The sequence below is a fragment of the Corvus kubaryi genome, unplaced genomic scaffold, assembly GCF_017639235.1.
Source record: "Corvus kubaryi isolate FWS band 111438036 unplaced genomic scaffold, C.kubaryi_AGA036_p1.0 65173, whole genome shotgun sequence".
Lineage (NCBI taxonomy): Eukaryota > Metazoa > Chordata > Aves > Passeriformes > Corvidae > Corvus > Corvus kubaryi.
This window is the reverse complement of record NW_024581814.1, coordinates 2,223-12,850: the sequence shown is the minus strand read 5'-3', so window position 1 is coordinate 12,850 and position 10,628 is coordinate 2,223. Positions and strand designations below refer to the sequence as shown.

General features: G+C 36.1%; 1 long non-coding RNA gene across 1 annotated transcript; it reads left to right on the top strand.

Annotated features, from left to right (window-relative positions):
- Positions 1–3,882: 3,882 nt before the first annotated feature.
- LOC121673087 lies at positions 3,883–10,355 on the top strand. The gene is made up of 3 exons (XR_006019132.1): positions 3,883–4,405; positions 5,034–5,101; positions 9,713–10,355. It is a non-coding gene; the product is annotated as an uncharacterized LOC121673087 (long non-coding RNA).
- Positions 10,356–10,628: the final 273 nt, after the last annotated feature.

Sequence of the window (10,628 nt, the reverse complement as noted above, 5' to 3'; positions counted from 1 at the left end):
CAGCATGGCCACCATCCACAATGTGCAATCCACAATTAGGCTTCACCTAATATTCAGGCTTCATTTGGCTTTTTATTCTTCTCTTACATGACTTTGTCTGCTTCTTCAACTACCAAGCTCCATGGTAACATTCAGCAATACCACAAGGATGGCTTGCTAAGCAGAACAGATTTTAGCATGACTTAGAGCATAATGTTTAGACCCTGTTTTCACATCATCAGATTTCATTCTGATCATGCCCATAGCTACTCTGCTTAATATAATTAATAAATTAGAAGTCATGGGCTTATACACTTAAAAAAAAATATGCATTTACAGTATACTATTAGGCCTTTGTTTTCTCCTTCCAGGCTTTTTTTTTAGCAATACAAATTAAAAAGTTAAATTAGCTCTGCAGTTCTTTACAGATACCTACTCTAGATAATTAGTTTTCTAAAAAAAGATCTCCCATTGATATTACTTGAATTTATTTCTTGGCAAATGTATTTTTATTTTTTAAAGGGATCTAAAATTCTTTAATTTAAATACATGTATATTTAAATGTGTGTGATTGTAGATTTTGTTGCTATAATAATTGTAAAAATGAAATTAAACTTGGTACAGTTGATCAGCCTATTCCATTCACTATTTGAGGAAAAAAAGCATTTTTCCAAAATCATTAGCATCCAAAATTTGTCAAATACTGTGATAATGACCAACTTCCATATGAAAAAGTGCTGAGAGAGTTGGTGTGGCTCAGCCTGGAAAGAAGGCTCTAGGAAAACCTTACTGCAGCCATTCAGTACTGAAAGGAGGCTTATAATAAAGAGGGAGGTAGGCCTTTCAGCAGAGTCGGTAGTAATTGAAAAGAAGCAACAGTTCTAAAATGAAAGAGAGCAGAATTAGATTAGTTATTAGAAAGAAATTCTTCACTGTGAGGGTGGTGAGGCACTGGGACAGGTTGCCCAGAGAAGCTGTGGATGCCCCATCCCTGAAAGGATGGATGGGGCTCTGAGCAACCTGGTATAGTGGAAGGTGCCCTTGCCCCTGGCAGGAAATTTGAACCAGATGATTTTTAAGGTCCCTTTCAACCCAGCCCATCTTATGATTCTATGACAACGTGATCCTGTTGCTTCTCTGAGCTATGACCTCTGCCGTACAAGAAACCCAAATGATGGACTTGCAGCTTTCCACAAGGACAAGTATTTTTCCTAGTATTTATCCTGAACATATCCCTCTCAACCCACAACAATTTTTGCGTTATATCCATACCTTCACGTAGCAGACAAGCACTTCAACCTTCGTCCTCTCTAGTAATTTTTTCTTAGAATTGGAAGTTGAACAGCCCATGCTTTCGAACCAGACAGCTTCTGAAACTAGCTCTCTCATTCCAGCTCCTGTGTTTTAGTTGAGACAAGGTATGGAAAGAAGGCAGCTGTTTCAACTCTTCTTGGCATGTAAGAATTTCATCACCGTACAGAGCTAATGACTGCTAAAGATGGCTCTCTGCCACCTTTGATTGTCTAGTCATTCCAATACTCCAGTGGAAGTACTTCATATGCTGAATAAGCTGAATCTAGAATTCAGTCTTTTAGGACTAGCCACATCTCAAAGCCAATACAAAACGAATGCCATAGCAAGCATCATGGTCACAGAGCAGTACTAAGAAAGCAACAACAGAAAAACAGAGTTTTCTAATTTGATGCACATCCAAGCTCTTGAAGTGACAAGGCAAAAGAAAAAAAATAGGTAACAAAAGAAAAGGAAACAGAAGGTGAAAATGTATTGCTTTCCAAAAGACAAAGGAGACAAAAGGATGCAGTATAACTAGAGGGACTGCTTAGGATCTGAGGATTTCTTACAATGCTCTTTCTTAAGTCTTGGGACATGTGAGGGAAGCCTGCTTCAAGTTTTTCAGATTAGGGATTTATGAGTTTTATTTATGTGCTTTTTCAGGAAAGAGATTCCTCACAAGGTCTAGTGTTTCTCAGCCTAGTGACATGGGATTCTCCAGGACAGCTCACCTTGCCACACCCCATGAAACATGTATGGGTGATGACAACAGCAGCACTTCAAACCTCATTCTCCCTGTCCCAGGGAATGCAGTGGCAATGCCAAAGTAACGCTCAAGTATGAGACGACTACTAAAGGATGGAAGACAAAAATAATTGACAACGGACTGAAGAAATACTCTTTACCAACCCAGCACAGCACTTCATATTTTGCCACAAGTAGAATGGTACCATTTTTAGCACAAGAACTTTTGGAGACTGCTGATGGAAAAGATAAGCAAACAGAATTTTTAAAAAGTAATCAATCCATAACAGCAAGACATATATTAATATATTAAGTAAGTTGCTTCAAAGAACTGTCTGGACAGTAAGAAAAATTAGAACAAGAACGCAAAAAGGAGTATGCAGTATCACCCACAAGAAATACCTGACAGCAAGAATGGTTTTCCTTCTGAGTTACTTTATATGAGGGTGAAGCAAATGCAGACACAGAAGAGAAACAGGAAGGAGTGTTAGGAGTAGTTCACTAGCTAGCAAATCACAGGAGAATTTCTGCTTTAAAATGTACTGTAGTACCTCTCTTCAGCTTATATGGGAGGAAAAGGAAGACACTCAGAACTCATATCCAAATGTGAACACCAAATTTTGCCAGTTCTTTTCAAGACAATAAATTAAGAGAACAGAAGGATTTTTCCCCATTAGGAAAAGCATTACTATTTTTCCTGTCTGGAAACAAATGTTCTCAATAAATGAGAGTGCTGAGTACTTTAGATGCACAAAATATATATTCTTACACATAAATGTTAAATGAATTGCTAAAATATAGGATGCCAGTTGATCATGCTCAAAAATATTTTAGTATCTTATGAGGAAGAAAGTTCTTACAAAGTAGTTTTGTCAGTGGTGCTCTTAAAAGTAAACTCAGTAATAAAGTTATTGATCATTTCCATGCAAAGGTAACAGGTGTAAAAAAGTCTTAGAGTCGATGGGAGTCTCTCTAAAAACACATTTTCCCAATGAAAAATGTGTAAACAAACATTTTTATAATACAAGAATTACAGAAATTTGAACCTAACTCCAAAAATGGAATAAGAAGTCTCACTTCTGTTTCTGTAAAAAGCTCAAACTTCTCGCTCTGCCAAAGCTTTCCCCTGTTAAAGGAAAAATTTTTCCCCAGGTTTGAGGCATGCTGCAAATATTCACTATTCCAGATGCCTTTCTACACTTGCCACTCCTACATTCAGAAGTCCTTTACTTTTCGCAGAATCACAGAAACACAGAAAGGACTGAGTTGGAAGGGACCCACAAGGATCACTGAGTCCAGCTCCCACAAGCCATCCTGATTGCCGATTTATATCACACTAATTCTTTCAATTGGTAAGAGTATGGGGGAAGCTGGGCTTACCATGATGTTATGTAGATTGCAATTCTAACTTCTATGTCATTCAGATTTCCATTATGATCCTTAAACAATATTCAGCACAAGTGAACTGCATATTATATATGCCCTTACTCAAGATCAGCTAATTTTCATTCTGTTTTGTCTACTTTTTTACTATTTCCTTACAATCTATGGATCAGCAAACTTAAGGCCATTTTAACACAGGCTCTAAAAATAACGGATATGTATTGAAGCATTTCATTGCAAATGATTCCAAGCACACATTAATCACACACAAAGGTTGTTCAAATACATTCTTTGTTCGGTGACTACCCTTGTCCCAAAAGTGAATGATCAATAAAATAAAGTCAAGACCTTGACCACAAAAAATCCACATCGTAACACTAAATCAACAGTCATTCAACCCACTCTGCATACATTCATTTATTCAAAATCTTGCTTGCATAACTTAATGACTTTACATTTTTGGTATTTTCCTCTGCAGGAGAACAGCAGCCGGTATTGCAGCAGCCCTGCCAAAGTACACACTGAGATTATGCACTAGACCGTGACTTAGAGAAATGGGAACATGATGAATGAAGACTTTGAAGGCACAATAAAGAGGAGTAAAAGCAAGGCATGGGGTTTTGGAAAACAGGCCAGGAGTTGCAAGGAGTGCCTTGGTGAGGGATGTTCTGCCAGGCAATCTTGAGGAGCAAAGAAAATAAGCAGACAAGAACAAAAGAAAGCAACTTAGTGTCACTTTTCTGAGCCAAATCCCAAAGCAAGAAAATTCACAATGTATCTGGTTTTTCTTACGAGGCCTAGGCAGGGCTCTTTTCTTCTTACGAGCTCACCAATATGCTGCAAGGCAGCTTCCCATATGCTGTGGGACCAAATCTTCTAGGCTCTGCAGAAGGAACAGCTTTTCCTTTTTCAACAGCGCTAACTCTGCTGAGGACCTACCCAACTTCCCGCAGAAAGCACTAATCATCAACAGAGGGAGAAGTTTGCAAGTTTTCCCGAAAGAAGGGTAAGGCACTGTGTAACAACAACCAAAAAAATTTACAAGCCTGCCTAAGCTGATCATAGGATAAAGTTTAGATACCAAATTCCAATGTGTCCTGTTTACGGACAACACTGAAAGAGCACAACACTTATAATGATATTTCCATTTTTTTAATCCTAAATGTCAAGGAATTTAAGTTCTGCTTATCATGCACTACTCACAGCCTCTTTAACTACAGGAGCATCAGATACTTTGGCTTTTAAACTAAATGGTATCTGCCATTTCAGAAATATTTCAGGTGCTATTTGGGAAGATAACATTTCTATGGCAAATGAAGAAATAGCAATACTATTCAAAGTCAACTTAGCAAAGCAGTTATCACTGCCAAATAGACTAGCAGTTTTGTTACTACAGAGGGAAGAACAAGTAGTTCAAACTCATATCCACATATTACGCTATTGTCTAAAGTTTTACATTTAGAAATGTTTTATAAAGCACTTGGAATACTAAAAAAATACAGCCAAATTTACAACAAAAAATTATTGCCCGAAGGTAACAAAAGCTTAGGAAATACCAGGATATTGATTCACTGTTCATGAAAGCTTCCATGTACTGATTTTATAACTGATATATCTTCCTCTGCTCGCTAAAGCCAAATCTGTCTCCTCTACCTTGGGAAGGAAGGCAGTGGATGAAAAACCAAGCATCACCCCATCCTTGGTGAGTACTCTTCAAGGGTCCTGAATTTCAAAGCATACATTTGAGAAGAGTGTCTGACAGAGGTTTGTTGTTTGGAGTGATAAAATGTTGACAGGAAACTGAATTTGTCCAGCCTAGATCTATGGGGTTTTATTTTATTTTTTTTTTAAATAGCAAAACAAAAAACACTGCACACTATCAGTAAGTCAGGGATGGCTGTCTTGTTTGTATTTTTGGCACACACAGAAGTCAGTGAAATGTGACTTCCAACATTCTAGACTAGGACTTTGCAGTAAAAACCTGTATCATGCTTTCCATAATATGGTATTGCATGGGAGGTGAAAGCACAATACATTTTTAGGCTGTGCTGCTACTGTGTGGCAGCTGGCAATACTCTGTGTGAAATGCCCAGTGCTGGGCAGTCAGTGTAACTGGCAATTGCCTGGATGCAATGTCTTTTTTGGAGACTCACTGTCTACCCTTCTCTAACCCAACCACAAAGTTTGATGGGTTCTAAGCATTCTATGAACCCAGGAGGAGGGAATTCTTGGCAGATAATGCCTATCTCTGGGGTATGCTACTGGCAGAAATTAAATCAAGAGCAAATCTGGCTATAATCGGAACGAATCACAAGACTTCTCTGGGTTTCCTTCTGACTACAGGCCATGACATCCTGCAGCTATGTTCACTGAACAGATGCTACTCACGTCCCAATATTTCAAGTTATAGGCAATGTGGGAAGTATCTTCATTTTTCTCTTTTAACAAGAAGTATTAACACCTCAAACGCATACCACTGAGAGGTTTACACAAATAGTGTGGTGTCTGTAATTTTCTAAACATATCCAGCACACATCACCTTATGAGATATTAACTCTTATGAAATGTTTCCCAAAGATCCAACTAACTACTTACATTTTATATCACAGATGGGGAGAATGGGGAGAAGCACAGTTACTTCCAGAAAGGTACTTTGTCTAAACTAAATAATGCCTCCAAGGAAAAACATAAATGTTTTGCAAATCAACCATTCCACTGTATGAAAAACAAACCACAAACAAAACCAGCACAAAACCAAACACCATAAGGAAAACACACAAAAAAATCCTGAAGCAAACACAAACAAAAAAATCAAAACCAAACACCTCCATCCTCCATAAACCACACCAAAGATTAAAATAGCTAAACTGGATGCTAAACTAGTTTTACCTCTTTCCTGTTTTGTATAAGCCAAGACATTTAAAGTAGTTATTTTTGACTTCTGTTTAAAAGAGATAAAGAAATTCAAAAAATGAACTTCAAAACTTAATTTTATCTGGCAATATTGTCCAACAAAACCTCATGGAAATCAAACATATACTGTACTTGTCAATTGTAATTCTTGTGAAACAGAGAGAAATGATTCTGCATTCTGGATCCTATGAAGTAATTTGTACAGACAATATTCTTACACAATGGACTGTAAAAATCTTAACGTTCTATTTTTTAAGTTTACCTTGAACTTCAGGAAGGATATCTCTGAAAACACTAAAGTAAACTAATAGGAAACAAAGCTGTTTTGCTAAGACAGTCCTTTCCTAAAAATGTCTTTTCTATAACATGGGCATGTTGTTCAAGGTATTTAAGTCACATTATGAAGAAAGCTTTTTCCCCTTAAATCAAATTTATCAGATTACAAAATTACTGGTATTAATCCAATAATTTATTTTCAACCAAGAATATCACTATTACTTCAAACTGTACCTTGTAATGCCTATTAATGATGAAATATTGTCACAGTGGTTTATAGGCCACAAGCTTCCAGCTTTTAATCAGACCTTTGACTTTCATGAAAACTGTCAATCCTGCACCACCACCCCATTTTCTTCCCAGTTTGGCTGTAGAGGATGTAATTTCTTATGGAAGACCCATACTTTTATGATAGGCAAGTCTTTTGCTACATGTACGCTGCACTTTAAGCATCATTCAGAGTCTACACACATATCAAAATTCTCCATCACATATATATTGGCAACACCAGGCTGCACTGCCCAGAGAAACCAATGGGCACTCCTGGGTCTGGCAACCACACAACTTCAGCCAGGAATTTCAACCTCTTTAATCATGAAGACAAAAAGAGAAACTACCTCTCCTGAATATCCTCTTAAAGTGCTTAAGTAATCCTCATCCTAATGTGCTTAACTTCGATGGAAAAATAAACACCTTCCACACTCCTGATGAAATAATTTTCTGGATCAATATGCACATCAGCTGAGGCCAGACATTTGTTTTTGCTAAATGTCTCATGCTCTAATGACATTTATCTGGCAGCATCATTATCTATAGTAGCATCTTTATCAAGCAGGAATCATAATGTTGCTACAACATTCTTTTTTGCTGGTCAGCATTTTTTGTGGTAGCCATCACAAAGAGTACATCTTGCTTATTTTATATCCTTGGAATTTAAGTGTTTATTAATTAAGGGGTTGTTTTAATTTAGATGGAGAAGGATAAAAGACCACAATAGCTAAAATGACATCAGAACTTAGGTGAGAGGATCCCCAAAGTAAAAATATTGAGAGAAGAGGGGTTATGTTAGCCAAACCTAGACTTTTCTTTTTTTATAAGACCACTTCAATAATAAGGATATATTTAACTTAGCAAAGGGCTTTAAGTATCGGGAATGCTTTACTTGATTTTCTCACAATCCAGCAAAAGCATAGCTTGGGAACTCATTACTAAACCCACCCCAAAGCTGAACTTCTTTAGAGTTAAACTGAGCCTTTGGTTATTAATATCATCCTGAGTACCTCCTCTTCAGTTTCACACCCACTAATAAATCTGAATCCAGTTCAAACATTGGAATTCTTCTAAACTGACTTCTTTTTCTCTTCTTGGGAAACTGTTTTGTGGCTTTTCTCCTGGTATCAGCAGTCGCTCAAGAGCAAACATAAGAGCTATTTAAAACTCTAAGGAAGTAACGCTATCTTATGTGGGCAAAGTACGTGGACATATTCACGACATCACCTAGCGGGACACGCTGTTCAGAAAGTGTTTGCATTTGTTCTCGCAATGAGTTGCAGGACTTTGCAAGATTTCAGGTTTACTTAGCTATACCTTTAATTGGAACTGCTGAATACAGAAAGTCCTTTATTGTAACGCAGCTTTGAAGGAAAAAGAATCAAACTTTTTTTTTTCCCTCCTGCATAAAAACAGATCTCTCAAGAAAATCTCCAAGAATTGCTTACTTGACATCCATGGTGTTGCCAAGAGCTGAAAAATTCCCAAATAAATGAGAAGACAAAAAACAGAATAAATGCAAAATCACAATAAGCCCACGATTACTTCTACTAAGAAAAGCTTGTGTTATTTAATCATCTGCCATGAAAACAACAGATATTTTCTGTTCTTTTGCTGGTCTCAGAGCAAACACAGCCTAATTAATGCATCAAATGCACTATTGTTTAAGGTAACAAAAGACTTCATAAATTCATTTTCCCTTTTTAATTACATAACAATAAGATGTCATATCCACAGATGAAAAGTTTGCTACAAGCTGCAATTACTGGTTTTCAACATTATGACACAATCTTATTGCATCTTCAATAACATGTCAGTATAGTATATACATAGAGGTAGGACTTTCAAAGTTTACCTAAGGAAACGTAAGAGGTTCATTTATAATTTTACAGAGAAACTGAAGAGTATATATTAGGATTAAGGATCAAATTATCAATAAGTAACTTTTTCTTTGGGGCCTGTTTTCAAGCCACATTAGCTTTTTACTTATTACATTTTAAAAATAGATAAAATTTATTACAGGAAATAAAGAAACAAAAAAAGCTGATTTAAAAAAAAAAAACACACACACACAAAAAAAACCCCCAAAATGTAAAAGCTCCTGAAAGAAATCAAGGGTAACTGCTGCCAAGATTTCAAATAAGCATTTTTAGGAAGTCTGGGCAGGGGAGGGGAAGAGCTTGGCAGGTAGACAAAGGCCATTTTTCCCTCCAGCTTTCAAATGAGCAATAAACTAAAAGCTATTCACTTCCATCTCTCACTTAACATAGCCACAGTCAAAGCAATGATTTCTTTGCTCAGATGAAGTGCCCTTTAAGCATGCCCTAGATTTGCAATGAATTCAGTGTGATTTTAGCTATACAACTTCCCCTGACTTAAATGGAAAATGCATGACAAGAAGACCAAGCAATTTTATATAGAACTCGAGATGATCACTACACTGCTAAGTCAGGTGTTGGAAACCTAAGGACATCTTTTTTTTTCCAGTTCATACCACCAGCAAATTGTAACCCATAGCATTTTAATTTAAGTACATGCATATAAAGAATTACAGTAAATGTACTTCACCTACAATAAATACACATTTAGATGATTAAATAAGATGGGATATTTCTACTCACTAGCCAAGTAGTTTGATCAATTTATTACATAAAATTAGATCTGAAACAAAATTAGCTTCCCTTCCTTAAATGTAATTATATAGAAATACACAATAAAAGTTAGGTATACATAACACACCAGTGGTTTCTTGAATAGATCCCAAGAGAGAAGCTTTCAAATCCATCTTGAACAGCTAGCACCACATTGATGAAATGCTTCTACATTACTTTCTTTTTCTGTTTATGGTTTTCAGAGACTATGATTACTTCAGTGAAAACATGGAAGCTTTAAATAAAGGTAAAGGAAAAATAAGTGGAATTTGGGTTGTTTGGTTGTCTTTTTTTTTTTTTTTTTAAATAACATATGTAGGGAAATTATTTAAAATTAATAATACCATCAGTTTGGTACTGTTTGGCTAAAGTTGAAGAACACTTCAATGAGAAGCACCAGTCAATCAAAATCCATGCATGAATGGGAGTAGCACAATCAGTTTGCTAAAGTAGATCCTTTATTATAATTTTTATACTTTTGTATAAGGTCAAAGACTAACTAAGAATATTTAATATTTTAAGAAATACATTAAATACTAGATTTTTTTTTCAAAGCTATTCCAGCAGAGGAAGACATTTGATAACAAGTCTTTTTTCACTGCTGAAGTATTAAGAAATCTTAAAACTTCTGCTAAGTTGCTTATCTTTTACAAAGTTTCCCATCAGAAATGGAAATACTTTAAGACAGAAAGCTAAACCTTAACTGGAAATGAAGAATAATTTTTCATAACTTTACATAAACTTGTAAGTCCAATACTATTTTGTCTAACTTTTTTTAAGAGTTAGACTGAAAATAACCGCAAGGGAAATCAGTGGGAAATGAAAAAAAAAACCCCTAAGATATCACACATCTGCAGATCAACACCTCAGTCTTGCTGTCATGGCTGTAAGTGCTACCTTTGAATTTCTGATGGTAGGAAATCCTAAGGGAAATGTACAGCTAATGCTTTAGAAGAAAACTATGAAAACATTACTTTTATCTGTTAGAAGACAGAACAACATAATGAGAAATATTCCTTCTTTTTCATTGCTTCAGCTTTGTAGTTAGAATACTAAAATACCAGGTTGGAAGAGACCTCAAGAATAATCTGGACCAACCTTTCCTGGCAAAAGCACAGT